We start from the raw sequence: 17521 nt of genomic DNA on the forward strand, positions 1-17521 counted from the left end.
ATATTTATATAGGATTTACCTGTTTGTTTCAGTTTTACGGCTCATTGACAACTAAGGTCTTTAGGGCCTAACTACAAGACATGCATCAGTTTTAAAGATCCAGATAGAAGTAAAATAATGACTGCAGCTTAAAGACCAGGATACGACATAGGCTAGTAAGAACTAAAACACAGAATGTAAATTTTTATTTTGTAAAATAATTGTACGAGATAAAAAATGTTGGCTAAAGCACACGAGAAAACCCATGTTGATAAAACGATAAAAGTCTGAGTTGACCCAATGGTAAGATGGAAAAATGTTCATATTGAGTTTAAAATGCTGATTTCTTTGAGGTAAATGGAAATAAGATTATGTCTTTCGACATGGAACAAAGTGTACATGATTGAGTCTCTCCGACTAGACAGTTTAACATGTTTATTACAGACGTATCTCCCATACTGGAAAATATTGAATGTGCAGTCATTTCTGTAAGCGAATATCGCGTCAATTTATCCGAAATCATATGGCATTAAGCTCGCAAACATATCACGTCAGAATCAATACCTCCCCGCAAGGACAGATAATGCGCACCGGCGGCATACTTAGCGAAAAGTATACTAAGTACAACCTATATAAGTGTGCAGGTCCTATGTAAATATATATGAGTTAGACTTAGATTAAGTTAGTGGTCAATGAAGCCGAAACAATAATGTACCAGTGCGGTACTCAGGTATATGATTTCCTTTCAGTTAGCTATGAGTACAAGTCATGCTGTATCGTACCAGTATTGTCATCATTTAATTGAGGATGTATCACGGTCAATTTATCGATTACAATGAACCTCAACATTGGTATATATATCACATACTGTAGAAATAGGTCAAATGTCTTATAAATTACAGGGCATTATATCTATGCCGATATTTAAAGCTACATGTTCCATAGCTTTGTTTGTTTGTTCTGTATATATTTTGTTATTTTGTAATATATAGTAAATCATCAAGTTTGGTTATTTAAGCTGTGACAAACAAATATGTATGATAACTAAACATTGGTTATAACACTGAATTTATGTACTGTATAAATCATGTTTTTCATTCCTGAAGTATGTTTAAATGAAAACATACATGCAGACATCACCTTACAATTACAAATAACACTGTCAAAAAGTAAAATAAAACTAAACCACAACTTCATTATTTGACCGTATATTCGGTTAGATTTGGTTTATTTTTATATTTTATTGCATAAAACATTTTACATGTAAACAACGTGAACATAGTCATCATTCACTAACTTTCTCAATTTTAGTTTTTAGCATTTTGTTATATATGATCGTCTTAACTTCAGCATATCATCGCACTATTCTTTCCTTTTGTTGTACAGATATCTCTCATTCTCTCTCATTTTTATTACAATTTCTCAAATACTATCGTTCTCTTACTTACTCCTCGTTCATTCAATATTATATCTAATATTTCCGTAACGCTTGTTATGTTGTATATTGTTTTACACCCCTCTCATTGACTCATTCTACATTCTCTCATTCTATTACAATCACACTTCATTTTCTAATATCGTAGTCAATTTTTCCAATGGCCCATCCAATCCAAATATGTTTGCTGTTCTGTTTAAATTATTTTTAGTGTGCCTGAATATAAAATTTTCGTCATTAGCTTAATTTAATGTTCTGTGCTTACTATTCTTTGTATAAGTTACCATTGAAAACCCTTACATTTTAATCTGCTATTGAATATTTGATTGGTTGCCAAATTAGTTCCCAATTCATATCCTCGTTATTAATGTAGTGTTCCCGTTTGTTCATTTATTTAGTTTTTGAGCTATTGCTATACAAAATGTGTTTAAAAACTTTTGAGGTCCTAGGTGTATTTATAATTTTCTCATTACATATTAGACATAGATCGTCGGTGATCTTGGTTATTTCTTGGGCATCTTCTTGTTGGTTTTCTAAGATTTGTAACCAGTTACTAGGTATTGCCTTCTTTTTTTAAGCAAATTCTGATATCCAGCTATGTCTGTTGATTATTTTATTGTGTAATGCTTCTGACGTTATAAATCTTTCTGTATTATTCCATACATGTTTGATTTTAGATATCCCGCTCTTACACCACTGTTTAAAGAAAAGTGGTTTGTGCTTAATTAATATTTTGCTATAGCCAAAAAGATTAATATTCAATATGCCTTACCGGGTTTGATTAGAACATGTCAGGATAATAAACTGTCATTGAATTAAGGCCTACTGGAATATGGTTGGTATTTTCCGGAGGTCTAACCATTTTGTGGTGCTACATTTGCAAAGAAAGTACTCAATGTTGAACGCTTTATCGTAAGTTTGGAGCCAGTATTTTCCTAAGATATTCTATGCCTCTGTTTCACTGTGGATAAGCTTATAGATTTGGTTTATCATTTTTACGTGTTATTAACAACCCAGGTCATTTGAGGACGCCCCTTATACATCTGTATGTGGTGTTTTATGCGTGTGAGGGGCATGTTTTGGAACACTGCGGTATATCCGGGTTGTGTCTTATATAGTGGAACTCGTTTTATAATGTTATAACACTTAATACATGTACATTTTTAAAGCGCATTTGCTAAAATTGCGTTTGGAAAAAATGTTCTAAACTCCCAAAGGCAGTATTCATTCAATGATGTTGGTTTCCTTTGCTAATCCAACAGATTGTTTTAAAATGTCGGCACCAATGCATTCGGAATCAATATTAAAGAAACAAAATTAAGAATGGCAGAAATCGTTTTCAGCTCGTATTTGTACTTTTTCAACTCATAGCTATACCTTATAAACTCTTCTTAATTCTTGAGTGTACAAATTCTGTCACATATAACTTTGAAAATGATAACTTTGATAATGCGTAAATAAGACATCTATCAATTACATGTTTATGTCAAGTTTGTTTGTATGGTAGAACCAATGGTGCGCATAAGATAAGCGCACCATGACAGACATGATTGAACACCAAAAGTATATTACACACCAATGCATGTCGAAAATATGACAACCTATGTTTATATTTGAAACTAGTTATTCCCGATTAAAGGGAAAATTGGTAAAGTGTTTGAAAATTCTAACAAATACGTTTGTATATTCAATTGAAAAAACAGCCAATGTTTTAACGGGAAAAAGTGGTTTCACGTATGTTGCCACGGACAACGACTTAACAATAACAGATGCTACCATAGTCATATTGATAAAGCTGATATACAAACATAAAAAACTACTTCAATCCATTGACAATAATATTAAACGAAATATATTTCCAACAATGTTTATATTGCAAATTTTCATACATTGGACTTAGTCGCAACATATAGGCAGTAAATACAACATTACAGGATCTACGAAGCTGTGTTCAGAAGATCGCAAAATATCTCGACACCAAGCAGGATCCAGAATTTCTCGACGAGGTGGCAGACAAATGGCAGTTTAGTGAAATGTCAAAAGCTAAAAACGAAAATGAAAGCGAGACTAAGATGGGGAATGACGGCAGAAATCTTTTCTACAGAAAAGGTAAAAAAATGTGACTATCTTCTTTAGACTTGCAACTTGTATGTGAAAAGGACATGCATTCCAATTTGACGAAAGCTTTATTATGTTGGTCTTTAGATTTTATAAGGCGTTTTTTTTATTCGATTTTCAAATACTTGTGCGCAACGAATTTTACGTGAATAATTATCAACAACACAAAACTATAACTGGCTTATGCTACATGTGTCGGTTTGGTCGACTAACTTATAGTACTTTTTTATAGCCAGTATCACGTAAGGACGGCCTCTTATGTAGAATATGTTTTGTAACGTGTGTCAAGTGCGTGGTGCGTGTTTTTGGAGACTGCGGTATGTTCGCTTGTGTCATCTTGTATAATAGAACTCTTGCCCTTTTAAAACTGCTTCTACATTTGAATATCTTTTTGAAGGAAAAATATAGGGCCAGTCAACAAATTGTGAACTTGACGTCTTCTGAGCGGTACGGTAAATATTAAGAACGGTGGTTATGTTTGTTTTGGACAAAAGTAATATATAAATGTATACGCATAAAATTTTTGGAAATCTACAAACGGTATGGAAATGTGTGCCCGAGTGATTTTCTGAGACAGTACACCACTAGGACACATTGGCACCCTTTCGCACCCGGCGGAAAGGTATAGTAGGCCGGGTACGTATATTCGCTCTAACCTTTGCCATGAACCTAGAAAAAGGCAACACTGCAATTACATTATTTCGGTGACTGTGACGTCACGTTTTAGCGGGAATGAATCGCATTTCATTCATTGGAAGGTTAAACTTCTGGGTCAAGTTAGAAAAAGTTTCGTCAAATGTTCATGATTTCACGTAATCGTATTGACGGATAAAGAACAGGTTAATTTGGAAGTAGTAATCGGTCAGTATGTGGGACAGTTGCAGGATAAATAGTGAATAAATGGATAGTATCTTACAATACAAGGTTTATTTTGGTGTGAGACTTAGGAAAGCCGAGATGAAAATGATGTATCATGCAGTAGTTATCGCTCAGTATGTGCGATAATGCAGAAAAATAATTATCTGCAGTTAGTAAAAATAAGCTGCGTATATATTGACATAGAATAGTGATTTGAAACATATTTAATAGATCTGTTATCATTTTTTAATAATGTGTTTGTTTGTTTATTTGATTAATTTACGCCCTACAAACAGCCAGGGCCAAGTAAGGATGTCCTCTCATGTATGTATATGTAGTGCGAGGTGCGCTTTTTTGGAGAATGCGGTATATTCATGTTACGTCGTCTTGTACAGTGGAACTGTTGCCTTTTTAAGTGCTATATCACTGAAGTGTGCCGCCGAAGACACCAAGCAACATACACAACCTGGTCACATTATACTGACAACGGGCGAACCAGTCGTCCCACTCCCTGTATGCTACATGGTATGCAGTAGCTTATGGGTCACTATATGCAGCATATTTAGGTATAATGATTTAGATATACGAGGTTATATAAAACTATTCGTGAACATGGGGAAGCATTTAGGCTTAAAATGGTTAAGACAAATATTCATGTTAATGAACTGTTGATTTCACATAATGTTTTATTACTTGCGTAACTTTCATTTAAACACTTAATTTGATTTTAGACAAGGTTTGTAATTTTCGTTTCTAATACTTAACAGTTTCATATTTGATTGACGTATTTCGTCAACTTCTTCCATCATTAATTTGACCTCCCATACATTTTCAAGTAAGAACAAACGACTTTTGATAATTTTTGGTAAATATATTTTCTTTAACAATATTAACAATACTCAGACCACCTGCAAAACTACTGGAAAATTAATGTTTAAAGCATGTTCCCATCAATGCGTCTGTCAATGGATATTTATAAAACATTTAATGTATTAAAGTAATTTAAAGATTATTGTTTTTTCTTAAAAAAAAAACAAATGGGATTTATCCTACTCTTCATTGACCATGACATCACTGGTTATAACCGTCAGATAGTTCTCGGTTAACCCATAATGTATGATACATTGCGCGCTCTCATCTTTTGAATCGAAAATACAGACCAAACAATGACATGCATATGATGAATTCATACTGTGATACCGTAATGTTTGTTTGTTTGATTAATTAACGTCCTATTAACAGCTATGGTCATGTAAGGCCGGCCTCCCATGTATGCGGTGTGTTGCGTGTATGTTGTGCGAGGTGCGTGTTTTGGGAGACTGCGGTATATTCATGTTGTGTCTTCTTGTATAGTGGAACTTTTGCCCTTTTTATAGTGCTATATCACTGAAGCATGCCGCCGAAGACACCAAGCAACACACCCCACCCGGTCACATTATACTGACAACCATGTCACAATTTTTGAGAGCAGTCGACTGACCAATATGGTCAAAGTTTATATTTGACTCGTATGACTTTTCATGCTGGATAACATTAGTTGAATTGACTGTATGCTGGATAACAACAGTTGAATTGACTGTATGATGGATAACAATAGTTGAATTGACTGTATGATGGATAACAATAGTTGCATTGACTGTATGCTGATAACAATAGTTGAATTGACTGTATGCTGGATAACAACAGTTGAATTGACTGTATGATGGATAACAATAGTTGAATTGACTGTATGATGGATAACAATAGTTGAATTGACTGTATGATGGATAACAATAGTTGAATTGACTGTATGATGGATAACAACAGTTGAATTGACTGTATGATGGATAACAATAGTTGAATTGACTGTATGATGGATAACAATAGTTGAATTGACTGTATGATGGATAACAATAGTTGAATTGACTGTATGATGGATAACAATAGTTGAATTGACTGTATGATGGATAACAATAGTTGAATTGACTGTATGATGGATAACAATAGTTGAATTGACTGTATGCTGATAACAATAGTTGAATTGACTGTATGATGGATAACGTTGACTCATTATGTTAAAAATGAAAAAATTCTAATTCATTCAAAGAAGTGTTTTCCATTAAATCACGCCATTATGACATGGTATCAGTCAATCCCAAACGAATTTACAAACAACAATTATGTCCCTTATTGACTAATAAAGTACATATTTAAGGCAATGAAAATGGTCGTTGTAGTTATATATAAATTGTGTTTATGTTTTCAATACACATATTCTATCATCATCCTGTCATATTCAAAATACTCTCTTTAAAGATTTAAAGTTTCTCCATCGCCGACACTAACAATAAGGATAATAATCGATGATATATTTTTTCCTTTCCCACATCTTGTACAGTTTGATACTTATCTCTAGCTTAAAACATAGCAAGACTTTGTGTTAATAAAGTACTCTTGTATTTCTAATATAAGCTAATTTTTCCCTTTGTCTATGATCTCTGGTAACTCTACTAATGTGCATTCAGTCATGAAAAATTCAATATAGACAATGGCAACATAAAATTACCTTTGCCTGTGTTATATGTGATGAATAGCATTCATTAAAGTGAATAGTCGGGCAAAGAAAACCAGTCTTAATGCGTTCATTGGCCTTCCAAAAGTTCTCACATATTAATACGACGGTCCAGTTCTGCTTATAGTTTCCCAATTTTGACCATTAAAGTAAAGAAAAGTTGAAAGCATTGAAAGCGAGGCTGCGTGGAAATGTAACTACGGACATAGTGAGCCGGGGGGATGTTTTAGAACTCCCAAACTTTAAATCAATTTCTTCGTACGCAGACAGATTTTGACGAGAGATTTTATTTTTCCATTTCATAAGAAATTATACTGGATACATTCACACCATTTTTACCGACTTTAGCCATCCTTGCCCGACTGTTCACTTTAACGGAATGCATGAAGCATGGTTTTGGGTTGGACAACTATCTGTAAAAGCATTTTCATCAAGTCCACCAACATTAATGGAGGGATATAACCTTCTAAATTTAAGCGATAAAATAAGGCTGTCATAGTAAAGTTTATTATTACTAAAATGACATTTCTTTCCAATGTCTGATGTAGTGAAGAAATGACATATGAAACTAGACTTTCAATTTAGGCGTTTGTTTGAAAGCGTCATGTGATTTCCAGGCTAGTTCAAAACAGTTGGTGCCAGTTCAGAAGATTTAAAATTTTGACCTCACTAGGGACAATCTTGGATGTATTAATACCATGTGCAATTTCATTCAACTAGCCAATGGAATTTAGGTGAAATTCTGAAATATTATTGAAACAATATCAAAATAATTGCAAAACTACAGTGTAGATGATTTGGAAATTTAAAATCAAAAGTATGTACAAAAAAATCAAAGATTCATAAAGCGGAATTTGAAGTTAATGTAATGCTGTACAGAAGAGTTAAGCGGAAATTGGAGTTAATGCTGTACAGAAGAGTTAAATGGTGAATTCGTAATAAAGGAGGAACACTGGGTCTGGGATATATACAGAAATTTTGTGGATGTGTTTAATTACGCATCAATAAAGGATTACATTAATTATATTCTTTTCATATTCATTGTGTGGAATATTTTCGTAATTTTGATTACAAAATAATTGAATATTCCGGCAGGTTGTGTGTTAACATAATTATGGGATTATGCCCGGAGACATATACTCACCCGTATTGTGTAACTCTCCCATATTCTACTTTTTACTGTCTTATAAGTGACTGTCTTATATTAGAGTCACATATAAGACAGTTAGGTAATCTATAGAACATTAAAAGGTAATCATCCGATAATCCGGGAGTTGAAGTACAAAAACAACAATAGATGACATCGCAGCTATGTTTTAAATGTGTATATATATGTGTGTTTGTGATAGCCTAATTGTAGCACATAACACATATAACATAATTATATTTAAATTAGCTTTTATTGTCTGCACATATGTGTGTCATATTCTATAAGTAGCCTAGCATCATATAGTTTTCGTTATGCAATTTATTATTTGAAATACACTGTTCATCTATACCTTCTTTAAATAGATCAAATAGCCATTCTTCGTCAGCATAGCAAAACTAAAATAGATTGAAATCGAGTATTTGATATGTGTTATATGTCTTATTTGTTCAGGAACACAATGGGCCTATGAAATTGTACGTATGTTACAAACCGGAAAAGCTGAATACAGCGTACACGCGGATCCGTCTATGGAATTTGGCGACATTGGCACTTTTGATAAATGCAATAGCCCAAGGATATTCAAATCCCACTTTTATCCACAACACCTCCCCACGTTTTTACTGGAAGGGAAGTGTAAGGTGATCTACGTCTATAGAAACCCCAAAGATACGGCCGTGTCTATGCGCTCCTTTCTAAAGCAGCTTCGCGTTCCGGGATTGAAAGTGTACAGGGGGAAATTGGAAAATTAACTTCATTGAATTATATGTCTGCGAAAAGAGTAAGTACATAAAATTAATAGTGTCCCTACAATGTTGAGAAAAATGTTTGAAAATGAAATCCTAAGGCCACTTACATGTTCCACTCCGATTGAACTAGCCGACATGAATGTTACAATTGTTTTCGACGCTGGAGTAACATGGAGAAAAGAAAAAAATGTCAGATATTGTACAACAAGCCAAATTACACGTTGTTTGATGGATGTAATCAATATTGTTTTGTGTACTTATTAATACTTTAAGATACTTGTTTTAACAGGAGTTCATGATAAAGCTGACAACACAAGTTAAAACGCATTCAATTCTTCAGATTTGTTTGTCTGATTATTTTAACGTCCTTTTAACAGCCAAGGTCATGTATGGACGGCATCCTATGTATGTAGTGTGTGTCGTCAATGTGTTTCCTAATGACGACGGGACGAAGCCGGAGATTTACGAAAATGTTAAAATTTCAACATTGCATGAGACTAGAAAACAATAATATACTTTTTGAATGATTTTTGTGAGGTTTGAAAATTACATCCCGCTTTATTTAAGCGTTGTGTACGCTAATTTGTTATTTTAATGTCGACGTTGATCTTTCGACTTTTAAGAAAAATAAGAAAAATATTCTACAGTACTTAATGCGTCTAACATTCCCTCAAACGTGTTTTAGATTCGTTTGCGTTTCTTTCGTTTAGTTTCGTTTCGTCGAACGTTTTTCGTTTGCGTTTCGCGTTTTCGTTCGTTTGCGTTTTTATTCGATTTTGTTTGCGTTCGTTTGCGTTTTGATTCGTTTTGGCTTTCGTTCGTTTGCGTTTGCGTGCGTTCCAATTCGTTTACCGGATGTTATTCATTGATATCAGATTAGGAATGGTTGACTGCGTATGTGTTGACTAAACTAAAAGTGGAGTCAAACGACGGTGAAGGCCGTTAAATTTACGTGTTCTGGACAATGTAGTAAACATACACAAATAATTTTTAAAAAAATCCTTTTGTAGCTAGACATTAATTACATTTGATACATGTAACCTACACACATTGTTTGATAGTAAGGATCATTTGTATACCTTTCTACAAGGTCTTACATAGTACTAGCTATACACGTGTATGTGCTGCAGGGGGACAGGTACAATATACTATTGTAACACCCGCGGGGCTCTAAAAAGTGGACTGAAGGATTACTGACAGGTGTGAACTCACGCCACAGGACGCCGTACTGCTGGTCATAATATATATATACATTGTAACTCACTGGTGCATTCATTATAAAAAGATACACACTATTCTAATAATAAAATAACACAATTAATAATATCTCAACCATAGAACGAATACTTTTTTTTACATATTTTATGTGAAATTAAGAACGTACCGAAGTCAATAGATATCAAATCATAATTGACTTATATATATATACATAATCGTCCAACACGAACTGACAGTAGATACATGTACATTCAACTGTATCTCTGTATTTACACGTATTCGCCATTGATATAATTGATCATGTATTTTATTGGTATGTTGATGTAACAAAACACACGAGGAATAAAACATCATAGAGCTGGTTTTCTGTAATAACTAGAATAACACAACATTGTTGTTTTTGTGATATGCTTTGGTACATGTACATGCACGGGGTCACGTACGCGTATTATACATCGTAGCCTAAATATACATGTGAGGGGCCGAGCGCGTCTGAGGCTATCAGTGAGCCATTGTTCAAGGGTGACTGCACTTGACCAGGTGTGATACAAGTTGACACAAAATCAAAATATGCCGCTGTCAAATAACAAATGGTATAAATGAAAGCAGGTAAATCGAGAGGGGGAGTGGGGATGGAGAGGGGTAGAGTGTTGTACATGTGTTGTCCATGAATTATAAAGCAAATTTATATAAGACCTCCAAATGGGTCGGGTAAATGCTACAGTGTCCACATTGATATCTATATAACGGGTACGGGGACCTCCTCTGGAGTCATATATATACATGTCATATATAACTACCTAACCGCTAGACCTAGGGTTTATACTTGCAGTAGTCAAACGTACATGTTCACAATACCTACACTGAAATAAGAAGTTCTTCTGAAGTGTTTTCTTTTCTAAAACTGATAATTTCTATAAAACAGTACTAGTATGTGTGACAAATTCAGAGCAGACTTATAAATACACATGCATGTTTTATAATTATTTTTAAAATCTCGCTTTATAAGTTGAAAAATGTATTAATGCTTGGATATATATACGTAATTACATACTCATTGGTAATATATTTATAACAATAGCATATTTTCTAAGACAAGATATATTTTTCATAATGATAAATCGTACTTAATCAAAATTGCGAACGTAAAATAGACATCGCTTTCAGAATCCAGATCACTAAGCTACCGGAGTCCCGATCGACATTTATGATTGCATTCTGGTCTTCCGGTCACGCTTCCACTTTGTTTACGTTTTTCGTTTGCGTTTTTCGTTTTGCGTTTAGCGCTTGACGAAACGCGTTTTTCGTTTTACGCTATTCGTTTTTCGTTTGCGTTTTCGTTCGTTTTCGTTTAACATTTCGTTTGCGTTTCGCGCTCGTTTCGAGGGAATGTTAGACGCATTAAGTACTGTAATAGAATGCAAATACTTGAAAACTAGTTTTGTTTCTAGATGTTTGGTATAGTTAAACCAATACTACATGTATCTGCATAAGATGGTTGCAGTGCCGAGTGTAAAACTCGTAATATCACTGTCATTCTCGCCTTGGGTAACAGTGAAATCCTCGTCACTACGCACTGTCGTTTCTAATGCAGGTAGTATTTATACAATACATAAATAGACATTCTATCGCATTACGGCATTAGACATCTTCTTATTTTTTTTTTTATGGATGAGCAGGTCAACACCTTTTTGGTTTCAATTCAAATATATTTCAGTTCCATACAATAGCTGGTTCCAGCATGTGAAGTCCTGGTTAGACTTCACGAAGACAAATCCGGATATACATGTACCTATTCTGATAATATCATACGGGGAGATGAAAAGGGTATGTATACATAATCAACGCCATATACTTGGTACTTAAATAAAAAAATTGTATATGAAGTTGACCCCTGTAAGTTTGTTTGGAATTACACAATATTCAGATTCTGAAATCTCGAAGACAGTTTTATTCATTGTTTGTTTGATTTATTAACGTCCTATTAACAGCTATGGTCATGTAAGGACGGCCTCCCATGCATGCGTGTATTGCGTGCATGTTGTGCAAGGTGCGTGTTTTGGGAGACTGCGGTACGTTCGTGTTGTGTCTTCTTGTATAGTGGAACTTTTGCCCTTTTTATAGTGCTATATCACTGAAGCATGCCGCCGAAGACACCAAGCAACACACCCCACCCGGTCACATTATACTGACAACGGGCGAACCAGTCGTCCCACTCCTTGTATGCTGAACGCTAAGCAGGAGCAGAAACTACCACTTTTATAGACTTTGGTGTGTCTCGGCCAGGGGACAGAACCCAGAGCCTTCCTCACAGTGGCGAACGCTCAACTCAAGGCCAAAAGTGAGGTGGTGCCAAGGGAGGCATTAGGAAAGATAAAGTCGGTTAGAAAGAAGAGAAAATATAAGATCCCAAATTTAGTCGCCTTTTACGATCATGCAATAGGGGCAGCAGGTACAATTCTAACGCCCTACCTGCAGGGCATGTCTAAATACCACACCCCAAACTAGACATTATGTATTACAATGTAATTGTCTCCCCTTAATGTTACCAATTACTTATGTTTATACCTTTATGGCTCTCGGCACTCCAATATGGCAGAGATGACTGACCCCCCAATTTCTTGATTTGACCGCTAATTCCTGGTTCACCTAAACTGGAACATGCATACAGTTCTGTGAACTAAATTCTGACAACTGAGGAGACCATGCACCGCGCACCCATGTGATCGTACCCATCTGATGTTAAACGCACATGTCACACGTTTACGGCCGTGCTAATTACCTGGATCTACGTTATATGTACCATTAACTTACTGGCAAATTCTAAATAAACTGCATGCATAGTCACAGTGACACATATTATTCTAAAACTTGGCGACTCACCTTTGTATCCATGGACTCACTCGGCTCCAGTGACTGACTCTTATACTTCCGGTTGCGTTCGCTATAGAGAGCAACCAACTAAATGATTTTACATAGACCACAGTGTTAAACTTTGTTAAAGTTTTGTACTGTATTATTAAAACAAAGAAATATTAGTTAGGTATTGTGTTCTATAATTAAAGTCTAGGTTCTCATATAACACTAGATAGAAAAAAAGTTTGGGTCCTTCTGCTCAAAGTCCAACCAGGGTAGCTTTATTGAAATCAGGCGCATGTTGCACTAAAATATCCTGAAATTCTAATGTTTTTACCTATTCATTATCAAAATTGATATTTTGAACCTAAATCTCAATATGAATTTCCAAATTGATATTATGGTTATCTAGGAATAATAACCTGTCAGAAAACATTTTTACTTTTGAAATTCATAATTAGCCAGCCAATCAGTGGCCGGGTTAAAATTCTATCCTGGGCTCAATCTTGTGTAAACACAGGGGCCATTTCGAAGGTCTTTTTTATTTAGTTGGTTGATCCCGATAACAGGATGAGAATACCGTCCCGTCTCAAGTTCCCAAAACGAAATTTGGCTAAGGTTTGTCGATGTTTATAGTTCATTATTAACGTCACATATGGTTCCGGAGCAAGATTATTTTTATACGTTCGGTAGGTCCTAAGTTTATTATCACGCACATGTACAATGATACTGCCCCCATTCTCATAAAGCCGTGCAAACACAGAAGGCAACGATTCTGCCCTCTTTTTTATGGCCATCTATCGATGGTCACCTTGAGGTACCTGTTAGCTTGATACTGTGGCTTACCTGTATGTTTGACAAGTTATAATTATTGGACCATGACGCAATATACGGTCAGATAACTTGCGGGTTGGGAAATAAACATATTGTGTTAACCGGTAATTAAGAATAAAAACAAAATGAATTGAGTACTTGTAGGTAGACTAGCCAACAATAAGTGTCGTTTGAAGACGATTTAATTCAAATTTCTGCATGATCTTTTAAAGACGTTCAGTTTTTATTAAGGTATGTAATTGAGCTATTTTTACGTACAATACTTTTAGAACTTAAAATAGCAAAGAAAGGTATTATAAAAGTGTATGTATTTTAATGCCGGACGATCTACAAGGCTATCGCTAGACAACGGATTGATAGGCACCAAATCTTTTTATTTAAAAGCTATGTATTACCAAGTATATGATCGTATTACTGATAGCTTATTATAAAAGAAAAAGTGTCTCAAAAGCACAATAGGACTGGTTTTTGCTGCAATTCAAAGTTGTTTTTGACTTGTGAAAATGCTTGTATTTACTATTTCATGTAAATATATATATATATATATATATATATATATGATAAATTTAAAGAAAAATCCTTACGGACGAAATCTATAAGAAATAAAAACAATAACGACTGACTAGTGAGCGCTTTCGCCCCATTCAAGGGAGCTCTTCAGACTGTTTATTGAAGACGTATTATGACGTCATAATTCATGACGTCATTTGCTAAGAGACAAGATATAAACAATCAATGAGGAAGAATACAAATAATACAATGTCGGATATATATATATATGTTTAACATCGATTAGTGTCCAAATCATTAATATTGTTTCATCACTCGGCGGTGGAGCATATTTGAATCCTGTAAAGGGTGTATATTGAAAGTGACAGAGTAAGGATATGTGTTATGATAACATAGATAAAAGAACATTTATATCAATAAATAATAAATCAATTATAAATGAAAAAATCTTAAGCTTGCTTTTAACGCGAATTTCTGTGACACAATCAGTGCATAAAGGACATAACTTCTACTTCAATTATATTTGCACATAATTATTTCCGATGTATATACACCTAACTTATTGGTACTGACTGCCGATAACTATTCACTCGTGCTGAGATGACGCTGATATCGGATGGACGTTTACGGGTTGATAATCAGGATGGTCGTTCAAGTATGTAATGTGTTGCCTGTGTGAAATGCGCGCGTGACTTGGGAGACTGCAATATGTAAGTGATGCCAAAGTTACAAAAGTTACTTACTTTACACCATTACCACCATTGAAAAGTTAAAGCTTCTAATTTTACTTCAAGTTAAAAATATGAAAAATAATTAATTGCATCCCGAAAAAATTCCGTGGCACTATATCCTTTATAGAATGAAGTAATGATTGAGCATGCACCAAAGGCAAAATAAATTATTTTATGTTATTTTTTCTGTTAATTAGGCATATATATATACACGATTTAACACCAATTATTGTTCAAATGATGAATATCATTTATGCTCTGTTGGCGATGGAGCATCTTTAAATAATACTGATTAAAATTGAAATCGTCAGAAATCTCTTAAGTTTCATTTCGATTAATTTAGCCAACAGTGCATTTTGTTTCAGTTATATCTGTAATTTGTAAGCATACACCTGTATATCGATGCTGAAACAGATTGGAGAAAAACAAAATGTCAGAGAAAACATTATAATAATTAATTGCACTGCATTTCAATTGTAACTGAAGCAAATGTCATCTCGGCTTTCCTTAATCTCGTACCAAAATAAATTTTGCATTGTAAGATACCAACCATGTATTTCTGTATTTTAATGCTACACATATATTTGTATTTTGTCGCTTTAAATGTATTTTTTTATGTTTGATTGAGCAAGTCAAAACCTTTTGTCCTTTCCACATTTTTACTTCCTATTTCAGTTCCATACAATAGCTGGTTCCAACAAGTGAAATCCTTGTTAGACTTCAAGAAGACAAATCCGGACATCTCAGTTCTCATAATATCATACGAGGATATGAAAAAGGTAGGTATACATAATCACATATCAACGCCATATACATGTACTTGTTACTTGAATTAATTTTGTATGTAAAGTTGATTCCTTAAATTTTGTTTGGAATCGAAAATGTTTTGAAATACTGCAGTCTTTATGTTTGGAAATTATTTCAAATTCCCGAAGGATGTTTCATTTAATGCTTTTGTTTTGCTTTGTTAATTAAGACTTTTCAATGTCGGCACCAACGCATTTGAACTCGTTATCATATATACAAACGAAAAACTGTTACCATGTGTGGAAACATTTTCTGTTTTTATGGAAAAACGAATATTGAAGCAACGAAATCAAAAATGTTTATCATGTATCGTAAACACTCAAGGTTGCTGGGCGTAAATTTTGACGTGCTATTTCATATATCGTGCAATATCATCTAAATGGATAGAAAAAACGTGTATTATGCTATTAAGTAAAAAACACTAGTTACATTACACTAAATACAGAATGTATGCACTGTAAAAATCATTTGTCTTATGCATGTTTATTAATCTGTAACTATCACTTAACAATTACTTATAACATACTTAAAAACAGAAACGAAATTGCAGACCATAATTTCGTTTCGTGGTCTGACCGTATATTTATACGCAATTCACTATCTCATACTGGATCTTTTGTGTTGTATTTCTTTGTGTTCATAAGCCCATGAACAGTTTGGTTTGGTTGATTAGATATAATGTCCTACCAGGTAGGGTTACTGTAATGTGTGCAAAGTGTTGGGTGTTTGTATCGACATTCTGGGTCATCTAGGGCCAAAGTTTAAAATTAAAGGGCAACATTGGTTTAACGGTGTAACTTTTAAAGTATATTAACGTAAAATGTATATATATAATTTTCTAAAATCCGTTATTGTCGTTAAATGTCCTTGTTTAAATATGACATAAGTGTATTGAAAAAAATGTAAACTTTATACTTTTTTTGTGTGTAATTCTATATGAATTCATCGTGCGACCTTGATAGAGGGACAGACAATCTATCTTTTCTAATACGTATACCTAGTATATCACCATGGTTATATCGACATTACAGGATCTACGAAGCTGTGTTCAGAAAATCTGAGAACATCTCGATGCCAACCAGGATCCTGCATTCCTCGACGAAGTGACAAGCAAATGTCAGTTTAGTGCAATGTCAAAAGCCAAGAACGAAAATGAAAGCGAGACTATGATGGGAAAGGACGGAAGAAATCCTTTCTACAGAAAAGGTAGGGATTTGTGTCCCTTTCAAATTGGATTTAAAATAAGCATTCATTTCAATTCGATGAATAATTTTATTTTATGTGATGATGTAGATAAGGCCGTTTTGAATTGGAGCACATGTTCATATGTGTCATCTACTACAATGTATGTTAAACTACAATCTATTTAAAATACAGATCCTTATTATCACTACGTTTGACTTAACGGAGTGATTATAAGGATCTGTATTTTAATCAGATTGGTTAAACTAAAACGTCGTAATTTTCTTTAGATATAAAAACCTAAACTATTTGTTTTTGTTTTGTTGTTTTAGGTGAGATGGGTGACTGGAAGAACTGGTTTACTGTCGCACAGAACGAAATGTTTGATAAGGTGATGGAGGAAAAAATGGCGGACATTGATCTTAAAATAGAATACACATTGTGATAAAAACACATCATGCGTTATTGATGATTAAAGAATTTAAACGAATTGTGATAAATGAACGTGTTTATAACATTTTAAGTAATTATCTAATTTTGAATATT

The 17521-nt window shown here is 34.1% G+C and overlaps 1 pseudogene; it reads left to right on the forward strand.

Moving 5' to 3' along the window:
• The first annotated feature begins 688 nt into the window (after window positions 1-688).
• LOC138310124 (sulfotransferase 1B1-like) lies at window positions 689-17465 on the forward strand (annotated as a pseudogene).
• Window positions 17466-17521: the final 56 nt, after the last annotated feature.

This window comes from Argopecten irradians, chromosome 16, assembly GCF_041381155.1.
Source record: "Argopecten irradians isolate NY chromosome 16, Ai_NY, whole genome shotgun sequence".
Classification (NCBI taxonomy): domain Eukaryota; kingdom Metazoa; phylum Mollusca; class Bivalvia; order Pectinida; family Pectinidae; genus Argopecten; species Argopecten irradians.